Source organism: Vitis riparia, unplaced genomic scaffold (genome assembly GCF_004353265.1).
Source record: "Vitis riparia cultivar Riparia Gloire de Montpellier isolate 1030 unplaced genomic scaffold, EGFV_Vit.rip_1.0 scaffold615_pilon_pilon, whole genome shotgun sequence".
Lineage (NCBI taxonomy): Eukaryota > Viridiplantae > Streptophyta > Magnoliopsida > Vitales > Vitaceae > Vitis > Vitis riparia.
Window position 1 is genome coordinate 81,275 of NW_023269712.1, and position 25,191 is coordinate 106,465.

Here is a 25,191-nt window from a genome sequence, read left to right on the forward strand (position 1 = left end):
TTTTTAGGGACTGTTTGTTGTCCATTTCTCCCATCATGAATGTAAAATTGGCTTTCTCCTATCTTGAAACACTAGTGATATTTGGCTTTCTTCATTCCATTTTTCTGTTCTCATCCAACCTATTCTCAAGAGATTTTCCCAACATTTTTCAATCTTAGAATATAAAATTATATGAAATACGTTTATATTGTAATGTCGATGCTAGTGTGTATGCTACACTTTGGCCTTGAAAAGGGGGCAAAAGAAAAAGTTTGGCAAATTTTATAAGGTTGATGCATCTCAGTTTCATATTCCAAGCCTTTTAGTTTTCAGACTATGGATGCTTTCATCACTAATCATGTTTCAGTTTTCTTCAACAGCTTGAGATCCCTTCTGGACATATATACAACAGATCTTTCACTTGGACATATATACAAAGGACTACTAGTTCTTATTAGTCTCAAGTCATTGATTGATCTGTAAGTCTTTCAATCTTTAACTTCTCATAGTTCTACATTTTGGACACCAGATAGAAGTGAAGTTATTCCACTTTGATTCTTCTGCAGTAGCATTTGAAAAATGTCACGTTATGTAATTGCTTTTGTTGTTCAAGATATATATAAAGATGAGATTAGTGCTTCTAAAAGCTATTCACTACAAGGCTCTGTTCTGCAATGAGTATGACTAGTCTACATGATGATCTAACATCATGTATTAAAATAGGTTTTGATGACCAGTTTTTAACATTTGCCAGTTTGGATCTATTTTAACAAGTTATAAAACTTGTCTACATGACATCTCTTATAAAATAGGTTCAACAAGATATGATTATTAAAATAGTATTACCAAAATAGAGACAAAATTTAAGGATGTTTTTAATGTTTACTTATTTTTATGTTTATGAAGTTTATTTGTAAAAACGTTTGTAATTAGATTTTAAATTGATAGGGATTAATAAAAAATTTGCTTGTGCTGTTATTGTTGGAAATTTTGGATCAAATCTGGTCAGATCTTGCTTTATGGGGTGTGGATTTTAGTAGGTCATGTTTGTATACAAAGCTCCTCTTCTTTGCATCTTGTAGAATAGAACAGAGTCCTAGTTTCTATAAGAAAAGACATGTCCTTTCTTTATTTTTTTTGTAGATAAATACATTGTGGCAGCAACGTAAGTTAGTATACTTTGTTCTTCTGGCTGGGTAGTTCTCCTTGAAGTTTCAAAAAGATAATCAAATATTTTGTTTAGTTCTTTGTTTTGATTTGTCTGTCGTCAGCCTATTTATGCATCCTCCTTGTGCAGATTTTTTTGGAGGTACAACTTGATGGATATTGGCCTGCAGAATTTGGCATGGATTCAACTGGAAATGAATTGGCTTTGGTATCAATGGAACATCCAAGATCCTCTGTATCAATTACAGGAGGCCCAACCCTGTTAAATGGTCATTCAACAGTTCATAAATTTTTGTGTTGTGACACAGTGATGACTCGTAGTCAGGCATAATCATCCCCATGGTGGTTCAGGAAATATATATCCAATGGTATGTTTATCATGACTTCTCTATATGGCTGAGAAAAGAAGAATATTTTCATTAGTTATATAAAAACACTATTTAACCTAAGATTTTGCATTTCTTAAGTTCAGTTTTCTTTTTGCTTTGAACACCCAGACAGAGTTTTAAGATTGACTAATCAATTCAACTCTTGGAGGAGCTAATAATTCATGTAAATGGAGATGAAAAGCAAGTCATGATGGTTCAGGATTAGGCTCCATCTGAGCCCATGCTTTCATTTTTCCTTTAGGATTCCAAAAAGACTATATATATATGTCTAATAACGTGCCTAATCGTCCAATTGAAATTTCATTTCTCCTTATTTTTTGGTTGCAGGTAATGATACAGGGAAAGAAAAATGAATATTTAAGTATGTAATCTAATTATATGATTCCAGTGACTTGCACCTTATGGTTTTAACTTTTGTACATTACATTTGAATCCATTTGATCTTCTTTTAATTGGACTCAGGGATACACCATTGGAAACCCAATAACAGATCACTTTAGTGACTTCAATTCAAGAATTGCATACACTCATCAAGTAGGGATTCTATCAGATGAGCTCTATGAGGTGATTATTCCCCCCACCCACTCGGGTTTAATACTTAATCGGATATGATTCCAAAATTTGCATTGATTTGTTATGCATTTCTAGGCAACCAAAGCAGTATCCTCCTGTGAATACTACTAAACTATACAAGGATGGTTCAGGGGTTGCCACCTAAAAAGTATTCAGAGAATGTCATTCAGATTTTAGACTCATATGCTTGTACCACTCTACATATTGAGTTGAATTTTTGGTTTTGACTGAATTGAAAAGTGGAGTTTTTTTTTTTTTTTTTTTTTTTTTACTTGTTTTGCAAAAATTGCAAGAAATAATCCTAAAAACACAAATATGCAAAGATTCAGGTGGTTGAAGATACCCCAAGTGGCAATTGACTGAATAAGATAAAATAAAGACCAATTCAATTATGTGTTTATAGAATGTTTTAAGAGGCAATTGGGTTTTATGTTTTCTTTGAATCTAAATGGCATCATGTTTCTTTATTTTGACTAGTCTTTTCCTTTCCTTACTTTTACCAGATACCAAATGGAGTTTGAGCATGTGGTCTTGCTCAACTTGTGCTACTAATTAGAGTATCTGTTGGTGATATTTTCTTTTTCAGGCCAATATCTAAAAGCTAAGGTTGATGGAGGTTTTGGCAGGGACATGCTGGAGTTTTTGCTGAAAGGAGATGTGGTTGCTTATAGAACCATGGCTACCAGAGTGTCTTGAAATAGCCTGAAGATTAACTGATTGATAGAGTTGTCGACTTGTGATGCAGCTGCAGCAGTGTCATTTATACAATTTTTCCCTAAAATGAAGGCGCAATACGATTATGGTTTGTTGATGTTTATATTGACATTCAGTTTGGTATCTGTAATGGGCTATCCTCAACCATCCTCATTGGTAGTGCCACAGCCGTGTTTGTATCCATAGGCATCTACCCAATGTGGGCTGGTGACGATCTTTACAATCTGGTTGCTGGCAATGTTGAAAAGCTTGGGAACTTCTTAGAAGGTATGCCTAAAATAGAAAGGTGGCATTACACCCCAAATGAATCTGTAGATTGCTCAAGATAAACCCAAAGAGAACCATACCTTTTACATTTTTTTAATGTAATTTTGATAACTTACAAGTAAGTGAGTTTGCAGGATTTTCAGGGAAATATTTTAGAGTCTCAGGAGATGGAGAATCCAAGGATAGCAAAACAATTCTTCAAGGATACAAAAGTATTTTGACTTCAAAAATCACTGAAGATTCCTTGGTGAGTTGACTGATTGGTCTATTTCACTGTCAAAATTATCTAAATTCATAGACTACATCAAGTTACAACTTGTTTAAATTTCTCAACTTGCAGACGAATTTTGCAAAATGGGAGCCTGGTCATGGTCGTTTCAGGTTTCGTCGTCCTTAGAAACAATACCAAAAGATTGGATCCCTAGCTGGCCAATGCGCCTATCGTATTGAAGCTCTTAGCAGTAGCTACCCTCACTCTCATATCCCGGTAGTAAACTCAACTCACAAACTAAAATTCATTGCCTTCAGATTACTTGATTTAACTTGGCTAACAAAAAACCATAGCATAAGCTGTTTTCTCAACAAACTTCATTCTGCTATGATATTCTCATAGGCCCCCACAGATCCAAAACAAAATTCAAGAGGCTTGCACAAAGATGAGTACGAAATCCAAAAAAGCTTTGAAGGAATTAGCATCTGCAATCAAAAGGATGATTAAACCATGCTCTATTGATCCCCATATTTGAAACTCAAAAACTACTGTTGAAACCCTCAAATCGTTGCTCGAAACTCATTCTTGTGAAGACGTTGACCTTCTTGAGCTAATGTCAACTGCTGTAGTAGGTTTATGTTTGATGGCATTATCCATCAAAGTTAATTTGAAAATGTTTATGTTTGATTTTGTTTGGAATGCAACAAATTCTTCTATATTTTGAATGCTAAGTGAGTATTATTATCGTGCAAGGAGTTCATAGAATTTTAATTTTTTTTTTAAACATTCTTCTTTGTTATTTGATAATCCAAAAAAAAAAAAAAAAATCAAATGAAAACCTATATGTAGAATAAGGACACATTTATATTCCAATATACAAGGGTGATTTATATTTCTTTCTTCATTGAGCAAAACAGTGTAATGAAAATTTGGATTGGCTAATCGTGTTAATTTTAGTGAACTGATAATTATGTGGTCTAAATTTCAGTTTTATCTTTCTCATTCATATTCATACCGACTCTCTCATTTCTCTCTCTAGAATTTTCCTTCAAGTCCTGGATTTGAAGAAGAATTTGAGCCACATGTTTCTTGTTTTCTTCAAAATTTCTCAAGGAAATTGAGAAGTGTGGAAGACGGAAAAGTATTTGCAATCTCAAATTAATGGCACATTTCTCTTTGTTTAGCTTCTATCTCTCTAAAATAATTCATTTGGTGAGCGATTCAAATATTTTTGTGAATTTATTTATTTTTATTTATTTTTGTTTGAATGGCATAGGTGTTGAGGATGAAGCAGTGAAAGTCTGAGTCAAAGAACAGATGCACATTACTGCAATTCACACACTTAAACATGATTTCATATCAGGTTCTCTACCTTTATCTGTAGATTAAGGCTGTAAATTTGATTTGCAAAATAGTGATGGTAGACTTTTGAATTATTTGGCCATCTTTATCAATTTTATGTATTATGCAATTTTGATTTTGGAAAATAGTAAGCTTTTTTTCTTTCCTTTTTTTTTTTCTTCTTGAATTGGAAAGAATTGTTAGAATATATTGTTCTTGACTTACTGATAGACAAAACATACTTTAATGGCCTATTAGTGATGCACATCCTCAATATCAACATAGAGTTTGGCAACATTGTAAAGGAAATATCAATGTGAGAGTACAAGTGTCTATATATAATGTCACACAGTGTCTTGATAGTAGAATTAGATTGTAAATAAAGGGTATCATGTGGATAATGTTAGTTTGATAGAAAAAAATGTATTAAGTTGATAAAATTGCTAACTTAGATGTGTTAGCATATAGATTGAAGCAAATTCAATAAAAAAAGACTTGATTTATCTGCTAAACTCATTGAGAATGGATGATTCAAATGCAAATAAAATGATGGAAGTGGACCGGTATTATATTTAATACAATATCATTTACTATAATGAGGTTGCATAGACTATAGATGGAACCTCACAAGAATAAGAGGTTTGCTTAAAAAATTTTGATTTTTCTATGTTCATTATTTATAATGTTAAAATAGGGGTCTCCTTGCTAGTTTAAGTAGAGATTGGATCATCATACTAACAAACTTAGCTTAGATGCTAGTGATAGTGCCTTGGTATCTTCTTATTCGACTTTCTTTCTTTTTAATGAAAAATGAGAATTGATCATTTGTGTAATGGACTCTATAACTAGCCAAGATGTTAAAAGCCAAGAGAAGTAAAATATTGTTTATTGAACATTTCCTTATTATATTTCACTTGTGTGGATTCTCTTGCACATATTGTCTTATGTTGTCTTTAAATGATTAAGTTAAAAGAGTGCGGTCGAAGAGTAATATTTCACCCTTTATAAAAGACTAACCAACATAATATTTTAAAAGTGATAAGCCAATTGGATCTCTCATTATTTTAATGTCAAATTCAATTCAAAATTTCCTATGGATCTTTTTCTTCCGCTAAAATTAAAAGGTTAATACAAAATGACTTTGAATATTATATTGTTTAGACTGTTCCAATGTTTAGATTTTGGTTAACTACAATTTTAGAATTTGAATTTTAGTGCTTTGAAGATTGATAGGTATACTAACCCATTTAGTATATTCTTTTATAGAACCATTATTAATTTATGCTTTCCTTGTAATTTGAACTGGGTTTTGTATCTGTAGGGAACTGCACAACTAGCTCTTGAAGATTGATAAGCATTGTGCTTTGTAATGATTGAAAAATCATTACCATGAATCAATGAAAATTGAAATAGTAAGCTATATCTAGTTTAAATTCATTGATTTCTCCAATTTTAATGTGTTCATATTAAAAATGACAATGGTGCACACTTAATGTTAATTTGTATTTCCCTATGGATCAATATGTCCCATTGATCAATGTTTGAATGTTCTTGTAGTGCTAAACACAAGGTAGAATTGGAGCTTTGTGCATAAAAAAAAGTGTCAAACAGTTCCATGATCTTAACCTTCTTCAAAGGCTGGGAAAAAAAGCAAGCTTTGGAATGCATTTTGTGAGCATATGAAGACATTGAACAGGTGAATTTTTTCATGATGGTCAACACTATGATAGATGCTCAACAAACAACTTGAGAGACAATTTGAGTAACCTGCATAGTGTTTTTGTGAAGACCATGTTAGGTTCGATTGTGCCATTATCTAATGTTATACATATGTTGATTGAAGTAGTATATACAAGAGAGTTACCTTTCTATCATTATTTGGTTCTTAACTCTGATAACTGAGTAAAATATATTAGATGTGGTAAATTTTGTGATTCATCACTATGAAAAGTATCATATATGAGAAGCATTGATCTAACATTACAAACTTTAAAAGTAGTACCTAGAACCACACACATTGCAAACTAGATAATGTCATCATCAGCCCCACTTTCTTCTGGAGCCTTATCACCATTGATCCAACATCCTCACTAGGCCATCGATACTCTACATGGGCTTCATAGTCCAAATCAGCCACAAAATCCCTCCATGGCTAGTAAATTTCGCACCCACTATTACAAACCAATATATCAAATACTTTTAAGTTTAATTGCCAACTTCTTAACTTTTCTATTATTTCCTGTAAATCACATTTTAAGGTGTATGTTCTAGCCACGAAAACTGGTGTTCTTTAGCTCATTTTTATGCCACTAAGGCCATTTGTTATTGTCAATAAGGAGCTTTAGAAGGACACTTGCTATGCCTTTTTGGTCATGTGGATCAACGAGAATATCACTGTTAAGTGTCTGGTATAATTGAGAATTCCTTGTTAGATAAAACAAGCAGGTTTACAGAAAAAACAAACCATTGAAAGTCCAATATATAAATTCTTATGATCATGGGCTAGGATTTGAACATGCATTATTCCTTGGGCCTGCTAGCCCAACACCTAACCATACTAGTATAAAATTTCCCTTGATAACATCTACAAGCCACCATATTTTGTAGCATCAATACCTTAACCATAGTATAAACCCAAACATAAGCACTTACGAAGCTGTTGTTAGACGTTTCTTCAATGTCGTCCTTATTTCCTAAAATAGGTGTCTATCAAAACAAGACCAAATCAAAAAGAAATTTAGCTCAAACTCAATGTTATAGTTGTATTCGTTTTCTGTTTGGATCAAGAGAAAGTGCTTTGAAATGCAATTTTTAACCAGGTTGGTTATTTCTTGGAGGTATTGACACTCTCCAAAAGCCTTGAGCAAAGTGATGACATTATTCCTAGGATGAGGACAAGACAATGTAAATATTTGCATCATGTGCATTCCCATTCCCTTCCTCTAACAATGAGCAGTACTTAGATGAAAAGAGATTTTGCAGGTAAACATGCCTTTCCCTTTCCCTTCTTCTAATAATGAGCAGTACAACCTTTTTTTTTTTTTTTTTTTATTGGAAACGACACAGAGATATATTGATAGAAAAAAAGAAGTACAATAAGAAGGATGAGAAATCCTCCCGCCAAAGAAAACTAAATTACAGGAAATTACACAGAAAACAAACGAACTCTCTATAAAGGACCATTCCTTATGGAGTACACTCCGCTAACCAATCAAGTTGTAACACATTAAGGGGAGTCCCCTTAAACGCCTTGGAACAGAAAGCCCAAAGAGAAGCAAGGAAAACAATAGAGTCCCAAAGAAACTCTGAATTCCTTGCTTTATCCTCAAAAATCCTCGCGTTTCTTTCCCACCACACAACCCGAATTAGAGCGATGCTCGTAGCTTGCCACAAAACTATCCCCCTCTTAGAAGTACCAAAACCATTAAATTTGATGGACATCATGTCAAAGATGCTCCTCGGGGGGACCCAATCCATCTTAGCTAACTGAAATAACCTGTGCCACAACCCAATCGTAAAGGAACAATGAAGAAAAAGATGATCTGCCGATTCCCCATACTTCATGCACAGAATACAAATATCAGGACTAAGGGTTTTGTAGGGTCTTCTCACTTGTAGCTTGTCATTAGTATTCACCTTCTTGTGTGCCACTAACCAGACAAAGGACTTCACTTTGAAAGGAACTTGAGAATTCCAAACGGACTTAGAAGGGAAAACCTGAGGAGATCCAGCAGTACAACCTTCTTTTCACTGACTGAAAGTCACCAAAATGCTTTTGGTTTTATTTCTCAGTGGTCAATAATGGAGATAATCGGAGTGTGGATGAAGAGGCTTGGTATTTTTTTGATCCACTCATTATTCTTTCAACCAAATGACTTGTAGTTTTCTGATTCACCAAAACATGTCATTTTATTTTATTTTATTTTTCTGATTCACCATATGGTTTCAATTGTTAGGGTTTTTTTTCTTTTTGCTAGGGTATTTTTCTCCATCTTTTGGTTTTATTTCTCCACATTCTATGATTATGTTGGGATCCCATATCTTTTTTGGTTTGATTTCCTTTGGGTTTTCTTTTGATGGATTTCTCATCATTCCTTCTTTCTAAGACAAGACAAATATAATTTGTATCCAGTAAAATGATCAGATTTTTAGAATGAGAAATTTTTTTATGGAGGGAAATTAAATGATGCCATGCATCATCACTTGTCCCCAGTAGAACTACAGGTGATTTGTATGTTGTTTGGGTAATTGATGAAGTTTCAGATTGATGAAGTTGCATGCCAGTTGGGGGAAATTTTTTATGGAGAGATTTTTTATTGCAGTATGCTTCCTTGAGACCAAAACTGTGGGGAGATTTTAGTATTTGGGGTTGGATGCAGGGTGATTTATTTGAGTCTATGTCCATGAATAAAAAATTGTATAGAATTTAAAACAATTAAATTAGAAGAAAATAAAGTAGAGTAAAAAATAAATAAAAAATATCTAATATCATTTCCAAAAAAAAAAAAAAATGTTCTTTTATTCACTCTAATCCAATAATCAACCTCAACTAGCTTTAGTTAGTGTAAGGTTCTAGTATAAATCAGTGAACAAAAAGAGTATTTTTCATGTCTAGTAATAGCATATATCTATCATGTTACAATGTCTGCAGTGGTGAGATCTTCTATTAATGTCCACTCCCTAATCACATCACCTGAAATGGTAAGGATACTTTTCTAGAAGAATAAGGGCATTTGGGTGTGAAAAAAAAAATATATGTTGTAATCACTTAGTGTCATCAGGCTTTGCACCATGCCTCAATATGAAGTGGCTTAATATGGTGAATAGTGATTGGATATCAGTGGTAAGAAAGGTTAGTGGTAATTCAAAGCCCAATTCTGATCAGTTTACTCTACTGTTCACAATTTCCCCCCATTTCATAGGTCAAACTTGAGCCACTCCCACCCAAAAGGGAAAACAGGGGGCTATTCCTAATGATAAGACCATTGGTGCAAAGCGGGTTTGAATGGAGGATATTATGCATGGTAAACTTTAGGTACAGAACCAAATAGGTGGGTAGATTGACACTAAAAAGGGTAATTAAAATTTTCTTTGGTGTTCAAAAATTGTGTTTCATTTACTAATGGTCACACAGGCCAAAATTGTGGGGAGATTTTGGAGAAAAACACTAGTGATATTAGTATATGTTTCTTTCTTCCAATAACCAGCTAGCACATGTTTCTCTAGGTGATTTTTCTTAGTTCTCTTCCTCACTTCCTGAAATTTTCATAAATTTTTTAGAGACTGTTTGTTGTCCATTTCTCCCATCATGAATGTAAAATTGGCTTTCTCCCATCCTGAAACACTAGTGATATTTGGCTTTCTCCATTCCATTTTTCTGTTCTCATCCAACCTATTCTCAAGAGATTTTCCCAACATTTTTCAATCATAGACTATAAAATTATATGAAATAAGTTTATATTGTAATGTGGATGCTAGTGTGTATGCTGCACTTTGGCCTTGAAAAGGAGGGGAAAAAAAAAAAAAGAAGTTTGGCAGATATTATAAGGTTGATGCATCTCAGTTTCATATTCCAAGCCTTATTGTTTTCAGACTATGGATGCTTTCATCACTAATCATGTTTCAGTTTTCTTCAACAGCTTGAGATCCCTTCTGGACATATATACAACAGATCTTTCACTTGGACATATATACAAAGGACTCCTAGTTTCTGTTAGTCTCAAGTCATAGATTGATTTGTAAGTCTTTCAATCTTCAACTTCTCATAGTTCTGCATTTTGGACACCAGATAGAAGTGAAGTTACTGCAGTAGCATTTGAAAATATGTCATGTTGTTATGTAATTGCTTTTGTTGTTCAAGATATATATAAAGATGAGATTAGTGCTTCTAAAAGCTATTCACTACAAGGCTCTATTCTGCAATGAGTATGACTAGTCTACATGATGATCTAAAACCTCTTCCAGTTTTTAACATTTGCCAGTTTGGATCTATTTTAACAAGTTATAAAACTTGTCTACATGGCATCTCTTATAAAATAGGTTCAACAAGATATAATTATTAAAATAGTATTACCAAAATAGAGACAAAATTTAAGGATGATTTTAATGTTTTTTTATTTTTGTCTATGAAGTTTATTTGTAAAAACATTTGTAATTAGATTTTAAATTGATAGGGATTAATAAAAATTTTGCTTGCCCTATAATTGAAATCAACTTGGAAATTTTGGAAGATTTTGGATCAAATCTAGTCAGATCTTGCTTTGAGGGGTGTGGATTTTAGTAGGTCTTATTTGTATACAAAGCTCCTTTTCTTTGCATCTTGTAGAATAGAACAGAGTCCCAGTTTCATGTGCTAGCTATTGTTTATAGGAAATTGTATACTTTCTTAGCTAACAAACAGAGAAGAAAACCAGAGGAAAGAATAGGAAGATTCATTAATGGGTTGTTTTCTCTTTCCAAATTTAGTCCTGTTTTTAATGGATTCTGATTGATGGTTATTTTTTCTTTGTTTTATGGCAGTGACTACAATTGATTCTGGTAGCAAGGCTCTTGAATTTCTGAGGCTTGAAAATGACCCAAACACAGTGATTGTTTCTCCAAACAGTCATTAGGTATGGTTTACATGAGTGAAGGTTTGTGAAGTTTTTATGTTGTTATGGATTCACGGATGAAAAGCTGCTTTATAAGATATCCATGGTTTGGTTGCTGAAAAACTGAGGAAAAGGGAAAGTAAATTTTGAATTATTTTTATTTTTATTTTTCCGGGTTTTTGTTCCTTATCCATGGATTTCCATATCAATTTTTTTTATGATTATATTTTTTTTTCTTTGATTTCTATAATAAAAGACATTTCCTTTAATTTTTTATGTAGATAAATACATTGTGGCAGCAACGTAAGTTCGTATACTTTGTTCTTCTGGCTGGGTAGTTCTCCTTTAAGTTTCAAAAAGACAATCAAATTTTTTGTTTAGTTCTTTGTTTTGATTTGTCTGTAGTCAATCTATATATGCATCCTGCTTGTGCAGATTTTTTTTTCAAATTATTTTAAAAATATAAATATAATGCCTTTTTATTTCTAAATATTCAAATGTAATATGCTTGTAATGAAATAAAAATTTTATTTTCATATTAATATTCTTTTAGGCTTTTTAAGATCATTAATTTTGATATATATACATTAATTTGTTTAATAAAACAACTTGAACCTAATGATTTTTAAAGTTTTGATTAATTTTATTCCATCTATGGATTTTTTTCAATGCATCTGGATGTATTCGTAATTTCAAATTATTAATATATTTGAAAAAACCGATATCTTAGATAACATTCGATGTATTCGTAATTTCGAGTTAATATACATTCGTGAAAACCGATTTTTCAAATAACATAATATTACTCAACTAGAGGAATATGACATGGAACTCGTAGGAGCCAACTCAGAGGAAGATGACATAAGTAGGAATCGAATAGCAGGCGCCGAAAAGCGCGTTGCAGCGAGCTCCTCTGGGAGGCAAAATCGTCCAATGGGAAATCGAAATCTGTCTTGTCCAGACAGTGACTGCCAAGAGCTCAACAGCAGAGGGCTTAAGCACTTGTCTTGAAACTGGGTTTGCATGTTCAACCCCTAGAAACTCCCAGTTTCTACTTCACGTTTTCATTCAATCTCAGTTTTAGTATTGCTTGTTTGCTTTCTCAGTGGAAGATCCCAATGGATAAGGAGACTGTGAATCCGGAAGACGGTTTCTGTGTCAGGTAATCTTTTGAGATTCGAGCTTCATTTTTTAGCTCCCTTTTCGTTTCTTATGTAAGGTAACAAATATGATGGAAAATGAAGTTGAACGTTTGAGGTTTTTCAGGCGAGGGAAAAGAGAAAAGGGAGAAGGGGATTCTTTTTCTCGGAAACAAAATTTCGTCGATTCTGTTACTAAAACAGGAATCCTATGTTTCAGGTTTTTGAAGTGTTTGGGAAGTGCTTCTTTAAGCAAAAAATTTGCAAACTTTATGATGAATGAAATTTGCAAACTGAGTCTTTGAGTTTTTTCAATTTGTTGGGGAACTGATGAATGAAAGAGATGAAGAGAAAGGAAAGGGGAACAATGCATGGTTTCCATGTTGGCTGAATCTTGGGCTTTCCCTACTTGTGAGGGCTTAGGTTACTCTTGGCATGTGTTCGAATTGAATCTGGGTTATTTGGATTGTTGGAAGAGATCATCGATTTCATTTGTAGGTCTTGTTTGTTGCATGAAACCCATTTTACTTCTAATCTTGATGTGATGAATTGTATTCTGGCTACTGATACGACATCATTGTCTTATCCAATTGCAGGAATTTGGAGGATGAAGTCTCGCTTAGCTCCTTCAGCCCAATTGATGGGTAGAAAAACCATGTTCACAGTGCAGGAAAAGAAGGGAAATTTTACCAAACTATAATAGAGGGAAGCACAATGTTAGGCACCCAATCATCAGCAACTTTGTGACCATGGCTTCAGACTCTTTGCTTAGAGGCTTTCTTATGAGGGACATGGTTGAGAAGGATTTTATCTGTTCTATCACATAAAAATTGATAAATGGCATTCAGGTTGCTTTAAGACAGATCCATAAACAGTGAAGTTCTTATGGAGCAGAAGAAAATCCAATTTCATACAAATTGACCATGTGGGAAATTGGGAAATTTGAGGATATATGAATTAGCCATGTCTGACAGTCCAAGAAAAGTCATGCTGACCCTTTGCTTGATCATATTAGGAACTTGATGATTTTATCATACATACACATGCATTAGTGAGACACACATAATCATTGCAACCCAACAATTGTTCTATTGATAAACTTTATTTGGGCTACAAATCGAATGTTAATTCTTAAAACCCTGACATGAGGTTTTAGCACTTAGAATTGGATTTGTATTGCTTATGAATAATTAGATGAATGGGTATTGCTAGAAAAGTTCTTTGATTTCTGCAAGCAGACACAGCTGGATCTCATGGTTATATGGGGAAAGGATATCATTGTCTGGGGAGCAATAAAATATTTAGCAAAGAAGCATATGAAGATGGGGATCCTTAAATTCTACGTGTAAGCTTCACTCTGCTAAAATCTAATTTTTAGAAAAGTTCTTTGATTTCTCAATTTGGTAGAATTTGTGACTTCTTAGATGTTCTTGTAATATACTACTAAAATCTAATTTTTAAAGTAATCTTATATTTGAAATGGTTTGGACTTTTTCACCACTTTAATTATTTATGACAAAGAAAATTACTTTTGTGAAAGGCATTATGTTATTGAATACCAAGGGATTAAAACTTAGAGAGGAAACTAAAATATCTCATATTGCAATAACTTAGGAAGGAAGGTTTACTTGAATCCAACATTTCAATGTGAAAGGTTATCGGTGTTGTTGACTTTTGCGTAGTAGTTTGGGTTCATGCACATTTCCTATTATGATCTACATTTCTTGAAAAAATAGAGGAAATTTCTTATCCAACTCCCAAGGAATAACATCGTCAACTCATATTCATAATTGAAAAGGTAGAGGAGAGCTTGCTGGAAGCCAAGCCACTTTTGCTCGAGAGGAATCACTCAGGCAACAACCAGTATCTCCAATTTGAAATCACTTTTGTTTTCTAATCGAAGGGGATGTGCTCCAGGAGGTGATGGAGCTATCAGAAACATGGAGAACTAGTTGAGTTATATCTTGAGGCTTTTAGCGGAAGCTAGCTACTTAACAGCTTAAGCTTTTGGATTAAAATGGTAGTTTAATTTTGGTATTAAAGCCTTCATGTGTGATAGGATGCTACATATGAAAAAATGTTAGGATATTAGCCTAATTGTTGGTTGGCTTGATATATACATTGTTTGTTGATTATAGGCTTTTAGGTTAGAATGGTAGTTTTAACATTAAAATTTAATTTCCAATCATGATACATTTTCACTGTATAGTTGTTTATGCTTCCTAGCTAACTGTGCTTATATTAGAAGTGATTTCAAGGCTTTTGGTGTTTGTCAAAGACATGGTTGTGATTAGTTGGGTTGTAGGTAAGTTACATGTTAAGGAGGTGTCTGCTCCGTATTGAAAGGTTTCATAAATGCACTACAATGAAAAAGACCAAACAAAACAGAGAGCAAGGTTGAGAAAGAACATGGTTTCCTATTATTTCTTACTTAGTAGATATATGATTTTGGATAAAGCAAAATGGGTTTGGATACTTTTATTTTGATTTGAGGGGGCTTGAGCCCTTATTTATGATTTTAACCTTTTTGGATATCTCATGGTACTTAATTAAACATTTTGTTTCACATGTGGAGCCTTGAGAGCTGGAACTGAAAAATGCTGTGTAAACTCCCTATTTTCATGGTCTGGAAGTTTATAATGATTGACAGGCTCCTCTCTTTCTTAGATTTTACCGACACTTTCTATAAGGAGTGTAGGGTCCCTATTTTTTTCCCCTTTGGCTCTTCTAATATGCACCCTTGTGTACAATGTTGCACCGCTTTTGTTTGGCGCATGGGAATATAGATATGTATTTGTTTGTATGTACAATCCAAATGCACATTATATTGTCCTTTAAAAAAAAACTTTGTGGTGCCCTTTTTTTTTCTCATTTGTTTATTCCTTAAAGGACATGTGGTACACTTTTGGCCATGCTAAGGTCATTTCTTCTTTCTATTATTTTCTTAGTTCTCTCCAACTTTTAATGCCAAAACTTCATTTTCAAAATTTTAATTGTAAACTCCAGTTTTAATTTGATTTCTCAAAGCTCCAATTTTAATTTAATTTTTCAATAACTCCCATTTTTAAAAATTCAGTTTTTAAAATGTTGACTTCCCAAACTTTAATTATTTTCAAATTTTATTTTTAAAAATTCCATCTTTAAATAATTCTTCAAAATTTCGATTTTCAAATTTAATTTCCAAAATTCCAATTTTCACGTTTATCTATTTAGTCATTATTATTTTAGTTATTATTATTATTTTATATATATGTATATATTTATTTATTTATTTAAATTCCAACTTTCACATTTGTTTATTTTATTTAATCATTATTATTATTTTTATTATTATTTTATTCCATCTTTAAATAATTCTTCAAAAATCCGATTTCTAATTTAATTTTCAATTTCTATAATTCCAATTTTCACATTTGTTTATTATTATTATTATTATTATTATTATTATTATTATTATTATTATTATTTTATTTTTAAAATTTTCATCTTCAAATAATTTTCAAGGTTCCAATTTTTATAATATAATTTTCATAGTTCCAATTCTCAAATAATTTTCAAAATTCTAATTTCTTTCAAATTTAATTTTCAAAATTCTAATTCCTTAATTTAATTTTCAAAACTCTAATTCTCAAATAATTTTTTAAAAAAATTCCAATTTCTTTCAAATTTAATTTCCAAAAATCCAAATTCTTAAGTTTAATTCCCAAGACTCCAATTTTCAAATAAATTTAAAAAATCAAGCTTTCTCTTGAACAATTTTAATTTCACTTCGGTTTTTTTAAATAATCTTCTATTTCCCTTGATTTTGCATAAGTAAGAATGAATTTTTCATAAGCAATAATGAATTTTGCAATATCAAGTCGTGTGTTTGGATGTAGTTAAAAATGTAAGTTGAAATTATTATTTATTTTTATTTTAAGGTTATGTAAGGATGGAAATGAGAATTGACAAAATAAAAATGATAATAATATCCTTATACATAATTAAAATAATATTTATTTTTATTTTTTAAAAACTCTCAAACTAGAAATAGTTTAAAATAATTTTTTATACTCATTAAAAAAAACATCTTCTAAGATTCTTTTGGCTAAAAAATAAAGAGAAATAAATACAATTACATAGAAGGACATAATAATATATAAATAAATAAATATGCATGTTTCTCTGTATGTGTTTATAGATATTGATTATTTATAATATAAGGGAAATATATGAGAAGAGTAAAATATATGAATAAATATTAATCACATAAAAGAAAACAACAAAAATTACAAACAAAGCTATAAATGCAAATGTCATTCAAAAACATGTTGCTTATATTTCCTAGTCTTGAAAAATGAGTTGAATTTTAAAAATATCTTCTCTTATGCTATGAATTCTTTAGAGAAAAACTGAATATAACTTAAAAAAAAGGGTAATGATTTGAATTTATGCAATTTTTTTTATAAAGAATTAATAGGAGATTTCTCGTATTAATAATTATGGCATCTTGCTATATAAATATTATGAAAATTAATTACAAGAATTAAAAATATGATAATATTTTTAATTAGTTAAATAGTTAGAGAATGACAACATGGAAGAGGGACTATCCTTTAAAAATTGATAATATTTTTAAAAAAATTCCAATTTTTTTCAAATTTAATTTCCAAAAATCCAAATTCTTAAGTTTAATTCCCAAGACTCCAATTTTCAAATAAATTTAAAAAATCCAGTTTTCTCTTGAATAGTTTTAATTCCACTTTGGTTTTTTTAAATAATCTTCTGTTTCCCTTGATTTTGCATAAGTAAGAATGAATTTTTCATAATTCTGAAATAATGAAATTTGTAAGCCCAATTCATGCAAGACAAATGGGGTTTTGGTGGGGCCCAACATGTGTAATTTTCCCATTAATTGATTGATTGATTGATATGTTGTATTGACTTGTCTCACTTTATGACATGTATGCGATTATTTTGTGTTCGTTCATTAATCTTTGTTTTCTATGAAACAATCAACTCATCATTCAGGTACAACCTCTACCTTTATTGTTCATTTGATTATTTTTAGATTGATATTATTTTGGTATCCATGTTTGATCAATCAATTGTCATACTTGTTTTATTTTATTTAGTAGAGACCCGTTTTAGGGGCTTAGAGAGGTGTTACGGTCATTATCGTATCTTCCCAATAACTAACCTAACCTCCGGACCCAAATTCGATTTTTCACAGACCTGTTTTGTTCCTTTAGGAGTCACACTTGAGGTTTTTCTTTCTTATTTTGTTTTTCCCTTTAAAAATTAAATAAAAATAAGTCGCGACTCCAAATCTTTTCTAAAAAAATCATATTTTTTATTAAATAAATAAAAAAGGAGTTTTATCATTGAGTGGGAACGCATCGAGCCAAAATGCGAGTCTACACATATGTAATTCACTAATACCAAGTAAAATCTAAAAGAGAAACGTGAAAAAAAAAAAAAAAAAAAAAAACCAAGAGTTATAAGAGAATTGTTGACTCTTCACTCCTACCAAATCAATCCCACCATTATCCAAAATAAGGAACAATTCCAATCCCACTATCCTCCAATAAATGAAAAATAATTAAAGATAAAGAACCCCACCAAAAGCAATGATTCCTCTCAAACCCACTGTACCACCACCATCACCATGATTGCTAAAATACAATGGGGGTTTTAAGTTTCTTGTCTTAAAAGTGTTAGTCCCCCACCAAAAGCAATGATTCCTCTCAAACCCACTGCACCACCACCATCACCATGATTGCTAAAATACAATGGGGGTTTTAAGTTTCTTGTCTTAAAAGTGGGATTTTTCTCAATAGTACGGTAATTTAAAAAAGTTATGCTTAAATTATTGTAGTAGAAGAAGTTATTACAAATATACGGTAGTTTTTGCCACCTAGGAGAGAGGATTTGCCACTTAGGAGAGAGGAAAGAGGAGAGAGGAGAGAGGGTGAACGGATAAATTTTTTTTAAAACCAAAATCATCTTTTCAAATTTCAAAAGTCAAAAGGGAAATCGTATCTTCAAGAGACGAGTTCCATGAAAAAAAAAATTTTGTATTTAAAAAAATTCCCCATTTACAAGGGAACTCGTCTCTTAAAGAGACGAGTTCCATGAAAAATATATATATATATATTTTTAAAAAAATTCCCAAATTATTATTTAAAAAAAAAAAAAAAAAAAAAACAATTCCTCAAGGGAACTTGTCTCAGACAAGTTCCCATGGGAAAAAAAATTCTCAAAAATTCCTCAACGGAACTCGTCTCTTCAAGAGACGAGTTCCATGAAAATATATATATATATTTAAAAAAAAAAAATTCCCAATTTATTATTTAAAAAAAAAAACAATTCCTCAAGGGAACTCGTCTCTTCAAGAGATGAGTTCCCATGGGAAAAAAAACCAATTCCACAAGGGAACTCGTCTCTTGAAGAGACGAGTTCCCATGGGGAAATTTTTTTTTTTTAAAAAATACCCAAATTAAATAATAATAAAAAAAAAAACAATTCCTCAAGGGAACTCGTTCCCATGGGAAAAAAAAATTTAAATATTTCTTTTTATAAAAAAATTCCCAAATTAAAAAAATAAAAAAAAAATAAAAAAAAAAACAATTCCACAAGGGAACTCGTCTCTTGAAGAGACAAGTTCCCATGAGAAAAAAAAAAAAAAAAAACAACAATTCCTCAAGTTCCCATGGGAGAAAATATATATATATTTTTTTAAAAATTTTTTTTTTAAATTCCCAAATTTAAAAAAAAAAAAAAATTCCTCAAGGGTCCATTATATATATATTTTTTTGAAAAATTCCCAAATTATTATTAAAAAAAAAAACAAACAATTCCCAAATTATTATTAAAAAATATATTTATTTTTTTTAAAAAAATAACAAATTATAAAAAAATATATTAAAAAAAAAATTCCTCAACGTAACTCGTCTCTTCAAGAGACGAGTTCCCATAAAAAAAATTCCTCAAGGGAACTCGTCTCTTAAGAGACGATTTCCCTTTTGGAATTTTTTTATATTTGGGATTTTTTAAAAAAATATATTAATTTTTTTTCATGTGAAGAGACGAGTTCCCTTGACGAATTTTTTTTTTAATTTGGGAATTTTTTTTTTTTATAATTTGGGAATTTAAAAAAAAATATATATATATATATATTTTTTTCATGGAACCTCGTCTCTTGAAGAGACGAGTTCCCTTGAGGAAATTTTTTTTTATTTTTTTTATGGGAACTCGTCTCTTCAAGAGACGAGTTACGTTGAGGAATTTTTTTTTTAATATATTTTTTTTTTATAATTTAGGATTTTTTTAAAAAAATAAATATATTTTTTTTATGGGAACTCGTCTCTTCAAGAGACGAGTTCCCTTGAGGAATTGTTTTTTTTTTTTTTTAAATAATAATTTGGGAATTTTTTTAAAAATATATATATAGTGGGAACTTTTTTTAAAAAAATATATATTTTTTTTCCATGTGAACTCGTCTTTTGAAGACGAGTTCCCTTGAGGAATTGTTTTTTATTTATTTATTTTTATTTATTTATTTTTTTAATTTGGGAACTTTTTTAAAAAATATATATATGAACTCGTCTCTTCAACAGACGAGTTCCCTTGAGGAATTGTTTTTTTTTTTTTTTTTAAATAATAATTTGGGAATTTTTTTAAAAAATATATATTTTTTATTTTTCATGGAACTCGTCTCTTCAAGAGACGAGTTCCCTTGAGGAATTTTTTTTTTCTTTTTTTTTTTAATTGGGAACTTTTTAAAAAAAAAATTTTTTTTTTTAAAAAATATTTTTTCTCCCATGGGAACGAGACGAGTTCCATTGAGAAATTGTTTGTTTGTTTTTATTTATTTATTTATTTTTTTAATTTGGGTATTTTTTTAAAAAAAAATATTTTAAAACTTTTTTTTTCCCATGGGAACTTGTCTCTTGAAGAGACGAGTTCCCTTGTGGAATTGTTTTTTTTTTTTTTTTTTTTTTAATTTGAGTATTTTTTTTTAAAAAAAAAATTTCCCATGGGAACTTTCCCTTGTGGAATTGTTTTTTTTTTTTTAAAATTTGGGAATTTTTTTTATAAAAAAAATATTTTTTAAAACAAAAAAAAAAATTTCCATGGGAACTCGTCTCTTCAAGAGACAAGTTCCTTGAGGAATTGTTTTTTTTTTTTTTTTTTAAATAGTAATTTGGGATTTTTTTAAAATATATATATTTATGGAACTCGTCTCTTGAAGAGACGAGTTCAATTTTTTTTTTTTAATTTGAGAATTTTTTTTAAAAAAATATTTTTATTTTCTCATCTCTTGAAGAGATTCCCTTGAGGAATTGTTTTTTTTTTTTAAATAATAATTTGGGAATTTTTTAATATATATATATATATATATATATATATATATATATATTTATGGAACTCGTCTCTTGAAGGGACGAGTTCCGTTGAGGAATTTTTGGGAATTTTTTTTCCCATGGGAACTCGTCTGAGACAAGTTCCTTGAGGAATTGTTTTTTTTTTTTTTTAAATAATAATTTGGGATTTTTTTTAATATATATATATATATATATATATATTTCATGAAACTCGTCTCTTCGTCTCTTGAAGAGACGAGTTCCCTTGAGGAATTGTTTTTTTTTTTTTTAAATAATAATTTGGGAATTTTTAAAAAAAAATATATATTTTTTTTCATGGAACTCGTCTCTTGAAGAGACGAGTTCCCTTGTAAATGGGGAATTTTTTTAAATATTAAATTTTTTTTTTCATGGAACTCGTCTTTTGAAGAGACGATTTCCCTTTTGACTTTTGAAATTTGAAAAGATGATTTTGGTTTTAAAAAAAAATTATCCGTTCACCCTCTCTCCTCTCTCCTATTTCCTAAGTGGCAAATCCTCTCTCCTATGTGGCAAAAACTATCGTATATTTGTAATAACTTCTTCTACTACAATAATTTAAGCATAACTTTTTTAATTTACCGTACTATTGAGAAAAATCCTCTTTTCCTCACCGACGCACAAAAATATAAGAAAAGAAACACATTCCACTTCTTGAAAAAAGATCCAAGGATGCCATTGAATGAGCCCAAGAAAACGGAAGAAAAAGAAAAGATAAAAGTAAGAAGCAAACAAAAGAAAAGTGAAAAAGTGATAAAGAAAAACAATGTAAGGAAGAAAGATAAGAGAGAAAAGTGAGAAAATGATTAGTAGAGAGTACACCTACCTGTATTAGCCAATTTAGCCTTTATGGAAATTTCATGATGCCTTCACACCTACCATCCTCTCTGTATAACCCATTATGGTTGAATGTCAAAAAGATTAGGGGAGATAAGAATCACACCCTTTTCCTATTTTCCTGACTCTTTAACACTACACTTCCAAGAAATTTCAGCATCTTTTCTTTTTATCTATCTACCCATCGAGATTAAAATTGCTTAGGAAAGTCACTGGAAGCCACTTACTTCCCTAACTTTTTAATAGGGATTACACCCTCTATTTTATTAACTAGACTTACCATACTTATGTGAAGAGACTTTTAAATTCAATTTATTATTAATTTCATATCATTTTTACATAACCATGTTTGGTATACGGAAATTAGTAGTGAAAATAAATATTTTGTTTTCATTCTTATTTTTTCTTCAATAAAAATGAATTTGGTTATATCAATTTGTGTGTTTGGATGTAGCGTAAGGTTGAAATGAATATTTGTTTTTATTTCAAGGTTAAATTACAGTATAAATGGAAATTGAGAAAGTGAATATTTTCTATCAATTCCTTTTTTTTTTTAACTAGGAATGAACTTTGCAATATCAAGTCATGTGTTTGGATGTAGTTAAAAATGTAAGTTGAAATTATTATTTATTTTTATTTTAAGGTTATGTAAGGATGGAACTGGGAATTGACAAAAAAAAAATGATAATAATATCCTTATATATAGTTAAAATAATATTTATTTTTATTTAAAAAAAACTCTCAAACTAGAAATAGTTTAAAATAATTTTTTTATACTCGTTAAAAAAACATCTTCTAAGATTCTTTTGACTAAAAAATAAAGAGAAATAAATACAATTACATAGAAGGACATAATAATATATAAATAAATAAATAAATATGCATGTTTCTCTGTATGTGTTTATAGATATTGATTATTTATAATATAAGGGAAATATATGAGAAAAGCAAAATATATGAATAAATATTAATCATATAAAAGAAAACAAAAAAAAATTACAAACAAAGCTATGCATGCAAATGTCATTCAAAAAAATGTTGCTTATATTTCCTAGTCCTAAAAAATAAGTTGAATTTTAAAAATATCTTCTCTTATGCTATGAATTCTTTAGAGAAAAACCGAATATAACATTAAAAAAAAAGGGTAATGATTTAAATTTATGCAATTTTTTTATAAAGAATTAATAGGAGATTTCTCGTATTCATAATTATGGCATCTTGCTATGTAAATATTATGAAAATTAATTACAAGAATTAAAAATATGATAATATTTTTAATTAGTTAAATAGTTAGAGAATGACAACATGGAAGAGGGACTATCCTTTAAAAATTGATATATAAAATTAATATAATAAGGGGTTTTTAGTAATTATTTAGGGAAAAAATTAAAAGAGGAGGGAAAAATAAAATTATATAGAAATACATTTATTATTTTATATTTAGATAAATAAATAAACAAATATATGTGTGGACCTTGCATTTTGCTCGTTGCGTTCCCACTCGATGACGAAACTTACTTTTTATTTTATTTGATGAAAATTTGATTTTTAGAAAAAGACTTGGAGTCGCCACTTATTTTTGTTTTATTTTTTTTAAGGGAAAAACCAAATAAGAAAGAAGACCCTAAATGTGACTCTAAAGGAAAAAAAAACGGGTCTATAAAAACCAAGTCTAAGTTCGGAAGTCAGGTTACTTATTAAGAAGGTACGGTGGTGAGCCGTAGCACCCCTCTAAACCTGCATACGTACGACCTCTACTAAACGAATTGAGGAAATTGTGGCAATTAATTAATTAATTATGGATACAAAAAAAAAAAAAATCAATATACAAGTCATAATGAAAATTAATATGCACAAAAACAATGATGAAATCTAATTACAAAAATACACAAAATAAATGATAAGAGAATTATGCAAAATGATTTATTGGATTAAATAAATAAAAGATATTAAAAAAATGTTTTAAAGAGATTTCAAAGGTTTTATTAAAAATGATTTTGAATTAATGATTTCCATTTATTTACTTATAAAAAGAAACAATTTATTCTCTCAATTTCAATTGTATTCAATTAAAAAAAAAAAAAACTATTTACACTTATTGTATTAAAAGAATTTATTACAAAATTTCAATTTTGCTATAAAATTATTTTTACTTGCTTTTAATAGAAAAGAATGAATTTTTACAATTTTATTTATAAAAGTATTTCAATTTGTTTTTATTTAAGAAAAGTAATTTGTACAAATTATTTAAAAAATAACTTTATTTGCAAAAGAATTTTTAATTAAAAAAAAATTCAATCTCTTACTTCTAAAAATTAATTTTAATCATATTTTAATTAAGAAAAAAGAATTTATTTAAAAACACATTTTTAGGACAATTTTATTAAAAATTATTTTTTTTGGGACAACTTTATTTACAAAAAAATTTTTGGACAATTTTTATTAAACAAAGAAATTTTTGGACGATTTTATTAAAAATAATTTTTCAAATTCTGTTAAAAACAATTCATTTGGATTTTTTTAAATGCATTTTTCTGAATTTTTATAAATAAATAAAAAAATTATTAAAAATAATATTTTATCAAAACACATTTACTGAATTATTCCTCTCATTTAAACAAAATTTCTAGTTTGTTCGATGTTCAATTCTGTACACACAAGTAAATATACGCAGATAAATATTTACAGAAATAAAGCCAAATAAGAGTGGGAAATAAAATATGTACCCAAATAAACTTACAATAAGTTCCACATGTCATCAATTCGTACTCAGCCAACAAGATTGCAGAATAGCTCCATGCAAAAACAAGAATAGCACAGATGTAAATATCAAGAGATGTATAAAATCCCAAACAAATATTCAAACCCAAATTCCAATTTCAGATTAGTCCCATAAATTTCGTCAATTTAAAATGAGCTCAAATTACTATAGGTCTTAACCCATAACATCCAAATTAATAACCAAAAATACAAATACAATCAACCAAACCTAAAATTGGATATATTAAAATAAATTCTACTAGACCTAAATTTAATATTTTATAATTTAAGTCTAGTTTAATATACACCACAATTGTCCCATATCTAAATTAAATAATTCAAATTGGTCAAACCCATATCAAATATTCAAATAATCCAACAAATCTCACCCACATTATGGGCCCAAAATCCACATCAATTAACAAGCCCACATAAAAAATAAAAAAAATTACATGATCAAGAAAAATAATATTTCAAGTCTAATCCAATAAGCCAAACAAATAACAACTTAACAATAGGCCTATGTCCAAATAAATAATATGTAATTGATATAATCTAAATATCCTCAAATTAAACATCAAATACAATATGCCTACAAACCCAAATTAACAAATTTCAAATTAATTCACTAACAATAAATTAAATCAAATTATGTATTAATCTACCAACAACAAATTAACCTCAAATTTCATATTAATTCAACAATCCAAATTTCATAAAAAACAATTACTATTAAAATAAAATAAAATAACAATAATAACAATGATAATAATAATAATAATAATAATAATAATATCGGGAATGGATGAGATGGGAAGGGGGTCGCCGGCCGGCAGTAGC

The 25,191-nt window shown here is 29.6% G+C and overlaps 1 protein-coding gene across 1 annotated transcript in view; it reads left to right on the forward strand.

The window, feature by feature from the left end:
• Positions 1-25,191, forward strand: part of LOC117910128 (disease resistance protein RPV1-like) — a 64,958-nt gene that overhangs the window by 9,718 nt on the left and 30,049 nt on the right. Inside the window, exons 9-21 of the mRNA XM_034824187.1 lie at positions 360-458; positions 1,277-1,514; positions 1,863-1,896; positions 1,998-2,099; positions 2,695-3,089; positions 3,224-3,336; positions 3,430-3,576; positions 4,577-4,663; positions 5,963-6,053; positions 6,199-6,337; positions 10,281-10,379; positions 11,161-11,273; positions 11,513-11,565. The gene's annotated coding sequence lies outside the window, so the exon portion shown is untranslated. The remainder of the gene's footprint in view (positions 1-359; positions 459-1,276; positions 1,515-1,862; positions 1,897-1,997; positions 2,100-2,694; positions 3,090-3,223; positions 3,337-3,429; positions 3,577-4,576; positions 4,664-5,962; positions 6,054-6,198; positions 6,338-10,280; positions 10,380-11,160; positions 11,274-11,512; positions 11,566-25,191) is intronic.